Consider the following 14,554-nt stretch of genomic DNA (forward strand, 5'->3'; position numbering starts at 1 on the left):
CAATGAAACAGATTAAAAACCAGATGAATGAAGCCCTCTAATAAGACATTAAAATAATGACAAGAATGATTAACTAGCGTGATATAGCGAGCAGTTATGAGGAGTCGGGTGCCCAGGATCAGTAAACTAATAAAAAAGAATCTACCTTTAATTCCCTTTAGTCAGTGAGGTATAATCACATCAACATTATGATTTTTTTTTTTAGCTATTATTTATCTGTGAGAGCAATATCACACCTTTCCTCCAAATTGCTCAAAGCATATGAGAGAGAGAGAGAGGAAAGAGAGAGACAGACAGATTGCTTTGGGGAGGAGAAGTCTCCTCATTTCAGCTCCTTAAGAATAAAAAGGAATGCTTAATACTCTGCTTGCATTTACACACTGATTATGCAGACACTCATTTTTGTTTCATCTCTGAGAGTGGCCTATTCATAGCTAGACTGTTTTACATTATAAAATCAGTTCGTCAATTATTGCATTATCGAGTCACATCAAGACAATCTGAAAATGACATTTGTACTGGATAATATCACAGTGGGTTTGCTGTGGCTGCCGCCTTGGAGTTGCGGGTTGCATGGAAGCCCTTGTGGCCATGCTTCAGCTTGGTTTATCTTCTTGCCTTGTTGGGTTTGTGTTCGGGAGGGAAGGCACAGGAAGGAGAAGGCAGTTATTTACTGTTCGTTGAGAATTCTTGAACCCTACTAAGTGACAGGCCCAGGATGATGCTCCAGGGTACAGGTGATTGAGACCTTGGCTCTGCCCTCAGGAAGTCCATAGTATAGTGGGGGACAAGGAGAAGGGAAGACAGGTCAACAGAGGTGATAGCAAGTAAACAAGCCCCAGGTGACAAATGACTCTGATTACTCTAGGGCATCACGGGTCCCTGGAGGAGGGACTGACTCTCTGGGGAAGCTAAGGAAGGCTTCTCAAAGGAGGCGCCCTGTGGGGGTAGGGATGAAAAAAAGACGAGGTTTTGCTACGGAGAGAAATAAAATAGGGCAGAGATGAAGCATATGGACCAACAGCCATGAGAGATCATGCTGTGTTATGAGAATAAACGCTTGGCGGCAATGGCAGTCTGGGAGAGCCCAGCAAAGGAATCTGTATTCCCACTGGGTTGTACATATTATCCTAAAAGCCAAAGCCGTCCAGTAATACTTTGTAAAAGTAGCTAGATGATCCAGCCTGTGTTTTGTGACTCTAACTTTGGTGAGCTTGGAGAATGGCTTAAAAGCAGAAGAGAAAGGAATCAAGGAAATGCTGCTAGAGCCATAATACAGTGAGAAAACACAGGAGCGAGCCAGGTATGCACCTGCATCTAAACAGAGCTAATAACTAGCCCTGTGATCTTGGGTAAAATCTCTTGAATCAAAATTTTCTTATCTATAAATTGAAGATAGCAATATCTACTTCTTGGGATTATTGGAAAGATCTGAAATAATATAAAGTGAGGTGGATAGGACATGATAAGCACATAAAATACACCTTAGTGATAAGTCTCTGTTAAGACTATGGAGGGAGGGGTGTGGGGGGCAGGTGCAAGGAGATGGCATAGGGTGATGGGTTGTGTGTGTGTGTTACTGTTAGCAAAATTGATAAAATAATACAAAATTGTCACATTATGTTGAGAACAGAAGGGAATCTGGAATTTAAAAACACATGTTCAGATGGATATATCATTTCTGTCATTAATGTAGTTTGCTAGATGAAATTGCACAAATTAGACATTTTTTGCAACAATTTAGAGAGCCAGCAGATTACACCTAACACCCACCTCACCCACTTCACAGGTTGCAGTGAGGACTCAAACTGATGGTGAAATTCCTCGGTTGTCCGAATGTCAGCTTCATGAGGACAAGAACATGTTCCCTGACACATCCCAAATGCCTCGGGCTCAAAAAAATATTTATTTAACCAGCGGATATGAATTGAATATGAATGATTGCAAAAAACCCTGGAAACATTAACTTGATTACCAGCCACTAGGGTCAAAGTATCCAGTGTTGATCTTCCTCCCCATTCCCCTCACCAACTAAAATTTTACTCATGAATTCAACATTTAACCAAAATTCTTGAGTCCCTGTAAATATCCTTGGCCTCTGTATGCCGCAGGTACAGAATGAGGCGTGTGTATACAGTGGTGAATAATCCAGACGCGGCCTCACCCTGAGCTCACATCACAGGCTAGTGAATGTGGGCGGTTGAATCTTGCAGGCTGCCAATTATAAAGGCTCTTTTTCCCTTTTCCACCGCACCAGACTATCATTCAAGTTGAGAGTTGAATGATGGATATGAGTGACACTAAGTAGAAGGCAGTGTCATGAAATAAGGCAGTTGTGCCCTGGGATCACGTACATTTGGTTTTGCCCTCTGACTCTGTCACTTACTAGACGACAGACAGTTTAGGCTAGCTACTCGGTCTCACTAAACTGAGATTTTCTCATTTTTAAAATGAGAACTTTCAATAGGAATTAGTAAAATTAGGTATGTGGATCATTCGGTGCAGTTGGCTCTTCGTATTATTTTTTTCCTTATGGAGAGATTGCCTTGTAGACAACACTACATTAAGATGTTTGCTATGGAGAGATCATTGCTTTCCAAAGGATAAAGCTTTGATATCCACAGTTGCTCCTCCTGTCTCCGTATGTGTCAGAGTTGACAATTAACTTTATTCAGAAAGTGGAAGAATCAACGTTTAGACCATCCGATAGCTCTTGAAAATGTTGAAAATGCTTATCGTTTCTGGTAGTTTCTTAACATGTAATCAGGTCCAGATTCAGAAGCCCACACATTTGCAGGAGGGCAGTCCTGTTAAAAATTAAAAATTGATAGATAGGATATGCCACAATGAAGAGAAAAATCTAAAAATAGTCTGTTTAAAAATGCAATCACGCTGTTTAAGGTCCCAAATAAAAAGAGTTGAAAATGGTAAGTCCATTATTTTTACATTCACTGCTAAATTTTACAAACATGTTTAAAAAACTATTATTTCTGAATTTAATAGACATGTTTAAAAAAGATTTTATGTTTTTAAAGGTTTTATTTATTCATGAGATAAAGAGAGAGAGAGAGAGAGAGTGAGAGCTGAGACATAGGCAGAGGGAGAAGCAGGTTCCATGCAGGAAGCCTGACGTGGGACTCGATACGGGTCTCCAGGATCACAACCTGAACAGAAGGCAGGGGCTAAACTGCTGAGCCACCCAGGGATCCCCATAATAGACATTTTAAATATAACTTTTGGGTATCATTTTAAAGCTCTGAATCAAGATGTTCTCACTTGAGCCAATCCCACATCTTCCATTCTTACCTGTTTCCTTGCCCATCTATAGAAAAAGGAAGATTTTCATTCAAGTTTATCACGCTGATGGATACCCATTTTTCTAACCATACTTGATTCAGAGACTATATTTAGAGTTACCTAAAAATGTTTCTGTAGTTTACAGATGACTCTATAAGTGAAGGGGATTAAGAATACACTTACCTTGGGACGCCTGGGTGGCTCAGCGGTTGAGCATCTGCCTTTGGCTCAGGGCATGGTCCTGGGGTTCCAGGATTGAGTCCCGCATTGGGCTCCCCATAAGGAGGAGCCTCTCCCTCTGCCTGTGTCTCTGCCTCTCTCTCTGTGTCTCTCATGAATAAATAAATAAAATCTTAAAAAAAAAATAGTACTCTTATCTTGACTGGCACTGAGTAATATATGAAACTGTTGAATTGCTATATTGTACACCTGAAACTAATAGAACACTGTAGGTTCACTACATTGAAATTAAAATTCAAAAAACAGTAAAAACATAAAAATACTCATTTTTTTGCAAAATCTGCATATGTACAAAATGTACATTTTAAGAAGGGGGCACTCACTTTCAGACTAGAGTCTCCATAAAAATTACATTTGCTACTGAGATCCCTTGATGAAGAGAGTACTCTCCCTCTAGTTTCTAAGATCTACTGTTTGGAAGAAGAGTCGAGGATTATTTTTCTGGCATGCTCTATAGATGCGAGAACAAGAGGTGCAGATACCACGGGTCTGAGTTGCCTTTTCTTTTTAGTTTCTTTCCAGCTTGAAATCTCTATGTTTCTATGTGTTCAAGTTCTAAAATCTAGGGCAAGATTGTACCTAGTGTCTCTTATTTTTGGGAGAGGAGTTCTCTAAATCAAGAGTGTTTCAAGAAAATACAGCCACTGGGGGCAGGAGCTCTGGGATTAAGGCTTTCTCTGCTATATTGAGAAAGAAGTGGCCTACTACTTAGTCCCTGGAAAGCAAGACTTGTCCCTGAGGTAAGTGCATAATCAGAAGGGTGAAAGTACAAAAGTAGCCAGGATTATTTATTAGATTGTAAATGTGTTTATTATATGGATAAACATATGAACTAACCCTACTTAAAAATTACCTGCAAAACTAGAAGCATTTTTAAAAAGAGTAACATATATCATATAAGCTAAAGTAAAATAAAATTTCTTCATATTGGTTACATAAGCATTAAAAAGCATTTTTTCTTGGTATATCTTGGTATAAAAATTATTCTTGGTATACCTTTACATATTTTAGTCTTTGGTTGTATCTGTCTCTAATACTATGACATGGATATTTTTCTGAAGAGTAAAATTTTGAATATGACTTACTAATCAATTTTTTCCCATAGGATTTTTTGCAGTCTCCTTAAAAGCTACGTTTTGTGGTTGATATATTTAGAATTGTTCATAGCTTCAATTGACTTCTCTGTAAGGAGCACTATTTTTATAGTTGAGAACACACCTTATATATTGAGGTATCTGGTAAGCTCTGAGTAAATTCTGCTAGGTGGAAGGGTTTCTTTTTCTTTCTTTCTTTCTTTCTTTCTTTCTTTCTTTCTTTCTTTCTTTCTTTCTCTCTCTCTCTCTCTCTCTCTCTCTTTCTTTCTTTCTTTCTTTCTTTTCTCTTTCTTTCTTTCTCTCTTTCTTTTTTAACTTTGATAAATGCTGACAAATCACCCTTACAAGCAGTTCTATAGTTTACACTCTGGCCAGCAATGCATGAGGGCATTGCCAACACAGTACGTGAGTAAACTTTTTGATCTTTTCTAATCTGTTAGGTTAAAAAAAAGCTACCTTAATGTAGTTTTACTTTGCATTTATTCTATTATGAATAGCTATAAGCATCATCTCATATATTTAAAATTAACATGTATCTCCAGTTCTGTGATCATTCTGTTCAAATCTTCTACATCTTTTTAAATCAGGTTGTTTGGGGATCCCTGGGTGGTGCAGCGGTTTGGCGCCTGCCTTTGGCCCAGGGCGTGATCCTGGAGACCCGGGATCGAGTCCCACGTCGGGCTCCCGGTGCATGGACCCTGCTTCTTCCTCTGCCTGTGTCTCTGCCTCTCTCTCTGTGTGTGACTATCATAAATAAATAAAAATTAAAAAAAAAATTTTTTTTAAATCAGGTTGTTTGGCTTTTTCTTAGAAGGGAAGTGTTGGGGCCAGGCGGGAAGGGAAACTCCTCAAGATGGCGGATACGCCAAAATGGCTGAGGTTCCTGTCACCACCTCCACTTGGGACGCCAATGGACCAATGACCTGCTGACAGCTTGAGCAGACCCTTACACCTCTCCTTTGGACTTCCCCAACCGAACCCAATGCCCTTCAAACCCCAGAGGAGGAAGTCACCTTTGACTGGTCGAATTGCAATCCTTCCTTTGCATATGAGCCAACCAATAGGAAACCGTTCTGCCTTACAACGTTATGTAAACCCCCGACCACCTTGTCTTGGCGCGACTTCCTCGACTCACTCTCTTTCCCCCGTGAGTCGTGGAACCTCGCCCGAGGGTGGCTGCAATAAAATCTGTTCTTGGACCCTCGCTTGCCTTGGCGGTCTCATTTCCATTTAGTTACTAAAAAAACCTGACAGGAAGTAATTCTTAATTCCATTTTTAATATGCAATATAGAAATATTTTATGTCAATTATTTTCACGTCTCCTGTCTTTTTGCCTCCATTTCTTCAAAAAAATTTTTTATGAAACCTATCAATAAATGATCTGAAACATATGAAGTCTATTCCCCTATAGTTCTATTCTAGTACAGAACATACGTTTATTTAAAAAAAAAAAAAACACAACAACATTAAGACAAAACACAAGGGATCTCAATTAGAAGACTTTCCCCAGAGGTAAAGATGTTTCAAAGTATAATTATAGAATTTCAAAATTCAATGTTTTATGCTTTTGGTGTCCTATCATTTATTTATTTATTTTTCCTTTGCTTTTATGGGATTACATTTTACCATCTTTCTGGTTTCAAGATTTTCTTTCAATAATTACAATTTACTATGCATTTCAAAAGCTGAAGTTTGTGTTCCATCAGCTGAAAATTTTGATTAAAGATTTGCCCTTCTTTCAAGCAAAATGCAACTCAATTTAGAGGATTGCTTTTAAAAAAAAGTTCAGTGCCACCGTTGGATTCTTGGATTGACCTACCAAATGTTCTTTAAAAATTGAAACATTTCTAAAATCTGACGACGATAGAACTCGAAGATAAAAGCATGCCCTGCCATACTGAAACATTTTTTAAAAGAAATTCAACAAGAATTTTGTCACAAAAGTTTATAATTTAGTTGGGTTTGAATACAGCTTCTATTTTGACAGAGGAATATTAAAGCTTGTTTGGACACACTCATGAATAATATGTGCACTACTGCCAATTCCAGCTAGATTTCTGCTCTGAAGGTTTCTCAATGTAATCAGAACATTTTCTTTTCTACCTTGGTATTGGGCTCTACCAAAATTTATTTCATATTATCATTGTAAATGCAAGTAGCTTTATCTTCAAGGCTGAGCATTTTATCTAGATGTATAATAGCATTTCCAATGCTGTTAAGTATTTTACCAAGACAGAAGGGACTTCTAAAAGTTTTACTTTGATTTCATGAATTGGATTTGAAAGACATTATTGAAAAAAACTGATTTTCTATTTGAAGGACCTCATGACACTAATGTAAAACTGACATCATCTCTCAGTGAAGTTCTCTAGCTAATGGAGCCAATACTTTTAATAGCTATCACTCGACTTTCACACATTGACAAGAAAAACTTGGAATCGAGTGAAATTAATTTAGAAGAATACTCATCCAAATGAAAAGTCATGCTTTCCAGTATTGTAAATGAACTTTCTGCAGCTCTACTTGTTATATTGACATCTTTTTTTTTTTAAGTAGTTGCTGATGCTTCTTCAGGATACTTGTGTCTTCAGGATATTTGTATCTTCAGGTAGATGGCAAAAGTAAACCAACATTTTGTGCAATTTTCATCTTCATCACCAAGTTTCTTAAGGAATGGAAATTCAGTATTTAATATTTCACTAAATGTGCATTTTCTGAAGTCAATGCCTTGAAAAGGCCAAATAAAAGAAAGCTTTACTAAATAATAAATACATAATTGTAGATTTATATCATATGATAAATAATAAAAACCACTCAACAAATGTAGTCAGAGTATTATGTCTATAAACTATGGTAGGACAGACAAATCTATATATCCTTGCATATATTTCACATATTCCAAATCTGTCTCTGAAGGGAAGGGGTTAGTAGCATACGTCTCTAAAGGGAAAGGAAAAGTAGATCATCTTTCAGATTTCACGATATGTTAATGAGAATTCTATGCACCTCATACTGACTACATACTGTCAGATGAGACTGTGGCAAAAGTTAGAGGTACAAAGTAGAAAGGACCAAACTCACCTTAGTTTTTCATAAGGCTTTGTTAAAAAAAACAAAAAATCTAGGATACCTTTTAAACTAGGCAGAGTCTGGGATGACGTAAACTGAGAGTGTTCTAAGAAAACTAGGAAGTATGGTCACCCGAATGATAGGGATTATTTTCAACTGTAGAAGTTTAATAATTATCCAGCATTGGAGATGAAATAAAGGGTTAGAAATGTAAGGAGTTATTGTATCTACCCAAATTAATAATTAGCAGAAGAAGGCTAATGTTAGGCTCGTTATAGTTGAATTCAGTGGTTCTCAGATTTACTTGTGCTCAGGACACAGATTTGAGTACTAAACAAGTGAGCAATAATTATGAAGCAAGGATTTTGACAGGAGGGTAGGGTCTCTTGGAGTCTATTCAGTCGTTTACAGTTCTAGCCCTATTTACTTGGTTGCCCTTCAGTTCTGTGTTACTTTGCAAAGATTAAAAAAAAAATATTCTAGAGCCAGAAAGAGCAGGGGGAGAGGCAGAAGGAGAGGGAGAGAGAGAGAATCTCAAGAAGACTCCAGACTGAGTGCACAGCCCGAAGTGGGGCTCAGTCTCAAGAGCCTGAGATCATGACCTGAGCCAAAATTAAGAGTGGCATGCTTAGCTGACTGAGCCACCCAGGTGCCCCTCTGTGCTCTTTGAGGTCAGTTGTTTATGGCTTTGGCTATACTTGCGCTTTCTTAAATACTCAGAAGGCAGTATTCTCACGCTTTCCTGTAAATATGTAGTCTTCATTTGGTGCCTGCATGATATGAGCTGGGGCTCTTACCCATTGCTTTCCTGCAGTTGATCTTACATCTTCTCACACTTAGGTCAAGTTTCCGTCTGACATGTGTTGTCATAACATCATGTGTGTCCATTGTAGCAAAAGCAATTTTTATGAACAAAATTATTTTTTTATGAACTCACTGATAACAGTAAGAAGAACAGTGAGTTCAGAAAAATCATAATCTCAGAGTTTGTTATGCTTGTATTATTGTGAGTACCCATGATCGGTGGGAAGTTCTCCATAATCTTATTTCTTATAAGTACTGCACCAAAGTCCTATAAAAGTGAGTATGAGTATGTGCATTCTTCATTCAACTTCCAACTTTCGTTTACTAAGTCACTTCAAACTTGGGCACAACCAGGGGCAACCCATATATTATCACAATTCTTCCATTTCATTTTTGCATTCATCATTCAACATTCAATACATATTAACTGCATACCTAACACTTGCCAGTGTACAGTGTAAGTGATATAAGTATAAAGGAAACACAGCCCCTGATTTCAGACTGGTGGTAGATACAGGGAGGGAAGCAAACATTTTACGAAGTGTGCCTATCACTACAATTGCAGAATGTATAAAGGACAAGTGGAGGAAAAATGCCTAGATCTGTGGGGAAGTTTCCATGAGCTCTTCAAAGAATGAATGAGTGTCTGAGTTGAAAATTTTGCCACTGTTGGTGGATTTGGAGTGGTATTTGGAAGGGCATTCCAAGCAGTCAGTAGACATATACGAAGCTATTTATATAAGCAGTGGGAGCCGCTGCTGAGACGCTGACATGCTGTTTCCTTTATTTGGAGCACTCATCTCCCCACACCCCATCCCTTGACTTGGCTCCTTCAATCTCATTTCTCAGGTGACTCCTTCCATGACACACAAAGTGTGGTTTCCAGGCCTATCTTATGTGCTTCCATTGTGTCCTGAACTTCTTCTAACAGTAAAGAATAAACTCATATTTCAAGTTTTAAAAGCTAGTTCCACCCATAACTTATAAGTTCTTTGAAGACAGGGACCAGACTACCATGTTGTTCATGGATAGCTTTGCTATGTGGTATATAAAAAGCTACTTTTTATATGCCAGTGGTATATAAAAAGCTCTCAGTGTATTGAGAAAAAAAGGAATAAATAAACCACTGAGTCAGGCTGTGTAAATGGGGAGGTAATTTTCTCCAAAAACTGATCAAGGTTCTCTTAGAACCCTATTAGCCACTGCTTTAATTTTTTTTTATAGCTCTCCTTTCTCATAAAACTTAGCGCACATTCTCCAAAGGACATTGATGAGTATATTTCTAATCTTGCTCGAGACAGCAAACTGAGACCTTTCTCCTCATAAGATAACATCAAAATTATAGCTTGAAAGTCTACAAAACAAGGAACACCCAAAAGCAAAAATTAGGGTTCTCTGGGTGAGAGATTTCAGCGCATTAGACAGGATACATGGACAAATGTTGACAGATGAAATGGTAGGAGAAGCTGTTCAACTTGATCATTTGCTAGATGAGGTTGCAGTGCAGGTGAGATTGGCTTGCTGATTAGAACCTGGGTATACTTGCAGCTTGCTGTTTATAGGTAAAGGAGGGTGGAAGGGGCAGAGTGATTGCAGACAGGAATCCCCAAGATGTATCTATGGAAAGCTATGCCAGGGGCATTTACCCTCCCCTCTCCTTTCCTGTTCACAGAGTGGCAGGCATACTGGTATTACTCTCTAGGGAAACATCTAGATGCTCTGCTCTAACACTGAACTTTCTGGGGCAACCAGGCCTTCTTGGTTGAGAGTGGTGGCCCAGGTAGAGTTTTCTTACACTAGCAGCTACAGAGCTCATAGTCTATTGGCTACCAACTCTTCCATTCTCATTCTGTATAGCCTGGAGGGAAACTTCTGGAGGGGGATCCCACCCAGGTACAAAGACATCTGCCTTCCCCTCAAGAGAGGCCTGTAGGGAGAACATGAAATCTATTGCGTCCACTCAGAATAATCAGCCTACTCCTCATTTTCTCAATATGAGAAACACACAAGGATCGCCAGAAATGAAGGAAACAAGAGCATGAATGAGAATGGCCAAGATAATAAAGAATAGCTGATCCCAACGGAGAGGGTGATTGTTTCATGGACAAAAGAGATAGATGTGCTCTGTGAAAGGAACAATTAGAGAATATGACTGATCTCAAGGGAATAAAAAATGTGATTGTTACAACCAAGACCAGTGGTGGTCGTCAACTAAGCACAAAATTTGTGTTCCTCCTTCCAAAATATATAGTTATTGTGGGAAGCAGTTGTTGAACTAGGAACTGCGTTTTACAGTGCTCTCCTCACCAACCCCTAAGATTGCAACAAGGTGAGACCAAATGACTATTTTCACCCCCAAAAAATTTAGAAGTGCTTTATGACATTTGCATGTCAAAGCTGTTGAGAATCAGTTTTGCTTCCTTTCCCTCTTTCTTCTGTAATCAAGGGATTGTTAGGTCTTGGGTGATGGAAGATCCCAAAGTGTGGAAGGATTCAGGATCCTTGAATCTTCCAATGGGGAGGAGGTACCTGATGAATAGGGACATCCGGGTATAAAGAGTTCCATGGGCATGAAGTGAATTGTGGGAAGCCATTCAAATCCCAGCAGCAGATAATGCCCCAGCTAATACAACTGAGAAGATTTAATTTTTAAAAAATCAGTAGGAGGGTGGGATGATAGGTTGAAGAAATCCACTAGAATCTAGAACAGTTAGAGAGAGAAAGAAAAACCTTGAGAAGATATAGGAGACATGAGGAATTGATCCAGAACCTCTAAGCACTAAAAAGGGTTTCAGGAAGAGATAATATAGAAAATTGTAGAGAGAATGATCAAAGATATACTAGAAAAAAAGATCACAGAGCTAAAGCCTGAGTTTTCAGACTGAAAGGGATCAATGAGGCTTGGCTAAGCCCAAACTTGAGATATGCACATGCAAAATTTTAGAAGATTAAGGTTAAAAAGAAGACCTTAAAAGTCAATGCATGAAACAACAGATTATAGACAAGGGAAAAGAATTAGACTGCCTTTGGGGTTCTCAGCAGCATCATTGTGTGCCAACAGGCAATAGAGCAATGACTTCAATATTTTGAGGAAGAACATTTTTCAACATAGGTTTTAATCTGTACATAGCCAACTCTCAGTCGTTTGTGATAAACGACTTTTTGTGTAAAACAAAAAGTTGTGTAAAACAAGGGTCTATCTAGACATTCAAGAACTAAGATCTACCTTTTATGAACCTCCCTAAGTTATTTACTCCAGCAAATTGAAGACAAATCAGGAAGGAGGTGGAGTCCAGGAAACATCAGGTGTGTTGTGAGCTCAGAGAATCACAGAGAATCTAAAGATCCAAGCCCAGGTCTCTTCTTATGAGGGGAGATAGTTAATGCACATATAGTTTAAGACTCGTCAAGTAGGATTTTCCGTCACTTGTATCTCAAAGTATCTAATTATGTACAGAGGCTTTCTCTAGAAATGAAATCATTGCACTAAGGTAACTGTGACCACTTCAGCTCTTTCTCCCCTCAGACTGAGCAGCTGTAGACTATTTGGTTCACAACTTCTGGAATTTGGGACCAGATAGTTTTCACTATGGCTTCCTTGCTATTCTTAATTTCCTGTTTCCTGGGCTCAAATATCAATTCCAGAGTCCCTAACATTTCGTCCAAGAAACTTAGGAGTCTTCATGCAAGAAGTCCCAGTGAACTATGCTGTTTTCCAGATTTCCTCAAGTAGGTACACAGGGTAGGCTCTTCACATGACCCCTACTGTGTATTTTCCAGAGCTCGCAAAACTCTAGTCCCTCAATGCTCCAGGATAAAAATGGTTCTGTGGACAATGCTTTCTCCCACTCTCCATTAGCAACTCAGAACGCTCATAGTGAAGAAATCTGATTAACTTTATTTAACACAGTGTCTCCTAAACATAATTGACCACATAACCTTGCTTCGTCTTTTTTTTTTTTTTTTCTATTAACATACTTTAACATCCCAAGAGACTAGGTTTTATTAGGTCACATTTTGACCAGTGCTGCTCCCACAACAAAGCCAATCTGTAGACTGGACCCATTGCTTGTTTTACCTGTGGTATGATTTTAGATTATAAGCTCCTACATGTGTCAATTCATTCTGCTCTGGATTGTATTTGGAAAAGGCAGCCACTCTGTTGGTCCTTGATTCAAGATCTCCAGCACCAAGACCCAGCATTATTGCTGCAGCCGAGCAAAGAGAAGGCTGGGGACCCATTCTGAGTTCTGGGTGTCTTGAATGCCGTACCCGATGATGTATGAGGATGACATAAAATCATGTCAAGCAACTTCAAAACGATAGAATGGAAATTATATATATGCCATGAGAGCAAAAATAAATGGGGTGACCAGAACAATATGTATGCAGAAGCTTAATAAATATTTTTGATGGTGACATGATGATGATTCAAAATAAAAAAGCTCAGATGCACAGGATCCCAAGGGGGTGGAGTGGGGCAGGGGCACGGAGACTCTGACAATGAGATAATTGACTGTGAGTTTGCTCTTGTGAGAGAATGAGCTCCTGGTCCTTGCCTTCTGGCAGCTCTCATGTGAGCCGTTTTGCTGCTCCCTGTGGTCTGCAGGAGGAGGAGGAGGAAGATGTATAGAACATCTGGTTAATAGAGGAGATGGGACGCTCTGGTTTTGCTTATTCCTTTGAAGCTAAATTTTAAAAGGGAAGTTAAATTAATTAAATGCAGTAGGACTTTGCTGCTTTCCTTACAAATCAGGTATTTACTGCTGCAACAATCACAGAGAACCAAGCATTTACCGCTTGGCGATTCATGTGTACTTGAAAGGCTGTGTGCGTGGTGGTTCTAACACCAACAGACTTGTGTTTGAATCCAGTTCCACTAATCTTGTGCTGTAATTAAACGAGTAATGGGCTAGTCAGGTACCTTTTTGAGCCTTAGTGCACTCAATTATAAGATGGGGCTCGCATCGTCCTCATAGGGACGGGATGAAGACTAAATAAATGAGTACATATAGAGCACTCAGTGCACTACTGGGCACATGGTCAGTACTCAGGAAATAGTCGCTTTCATGAGTAGGTCATGTGCTATCTCCCAACTAAACCGGTCTTTGAGGGTATGCACTCTCATCTTTAATCATTGTATCCTAAGGCTTGGAGCCTTGAACATAGTACACAGCAATTAATTGTTGTTTGATCATCCAAGATTGTACTGACATGGCTTAAGGGACAATATGGGCAATTATCCATTTAAGTGGGGAAATTCAGTCTCCCAAATGGAATTTTTGTTATGGTCTGATTTGGTTATCTGCCTCATTAACCCTTAAATAATGGCCACATCTATCATTCTTGAAGACTGGTATTGGTGCTTTTGCCCCCATCCCCAAAAAGCAGATACATTTGCTTTATTTTATTTTTTTAAATTTTTATTTATTTATGATAGTCACAGAGAGAGAGAGGCGCAGAGACACAGGCAGAGGGAGAAGCAGGCTCCATGCACCGGGAGCCCGACGTGGGATTCGATCCCGGGTCTCCAGGATCGCGCCCTGGGCCAAAGGCAGGCGCCAAACCGCTGCGCCACCCAGGGATCCCTGATACATTTGCTTTAATGGCAAAACCTAGAATTTGCTTTTTCATCCTTTGCGTACATAGGCCTGGGGAGTGTGTGTAAGAACCAACCCCTAAGGGGGCAGAGTTCTCCAAGTTGACTGCCATATTTACTGAATTCCAGCTCCCCGCCTCCCTCTGTCCTTGTGGGCCAACCCAGGCTGGCTGGAATGTATTAATGAAGAGCTCAAAAGTCAGACCATCACCTCACAGTCACATGTATCTACAAAACCGGCGACAGAGAGAAAAACACATCTGGATGATGGACTGCAGTTTCCACTTTCCAGCTGGACTTTTGCATGTCACATGGAGCGGGGCTCAAGCAGCAGTCGATGGGGTTGCTGATATGCCGAGCCCTCAGGGGAGTGGCAGGGAAGGTGAATGGCAGGAAGGGAGCCTTCTTGGGGGTCCCCTGGACTCTTCCGCCTGCCAATCCCAGCTGCGA

Source organism: Canis aureus, chromosome 6, assembly GCF_053574225.1.
Source record: "Canis aureus isolate CA01 chromosome 6, VMU_Caureus_v.1.0, whole genome shotgun sequence".
Classification (NCBI taxonomy): Eukaryota; Metazoa; Chordata; class Mammalia; order Carnivora; family Canidae; genus Canis; species Canis aureus.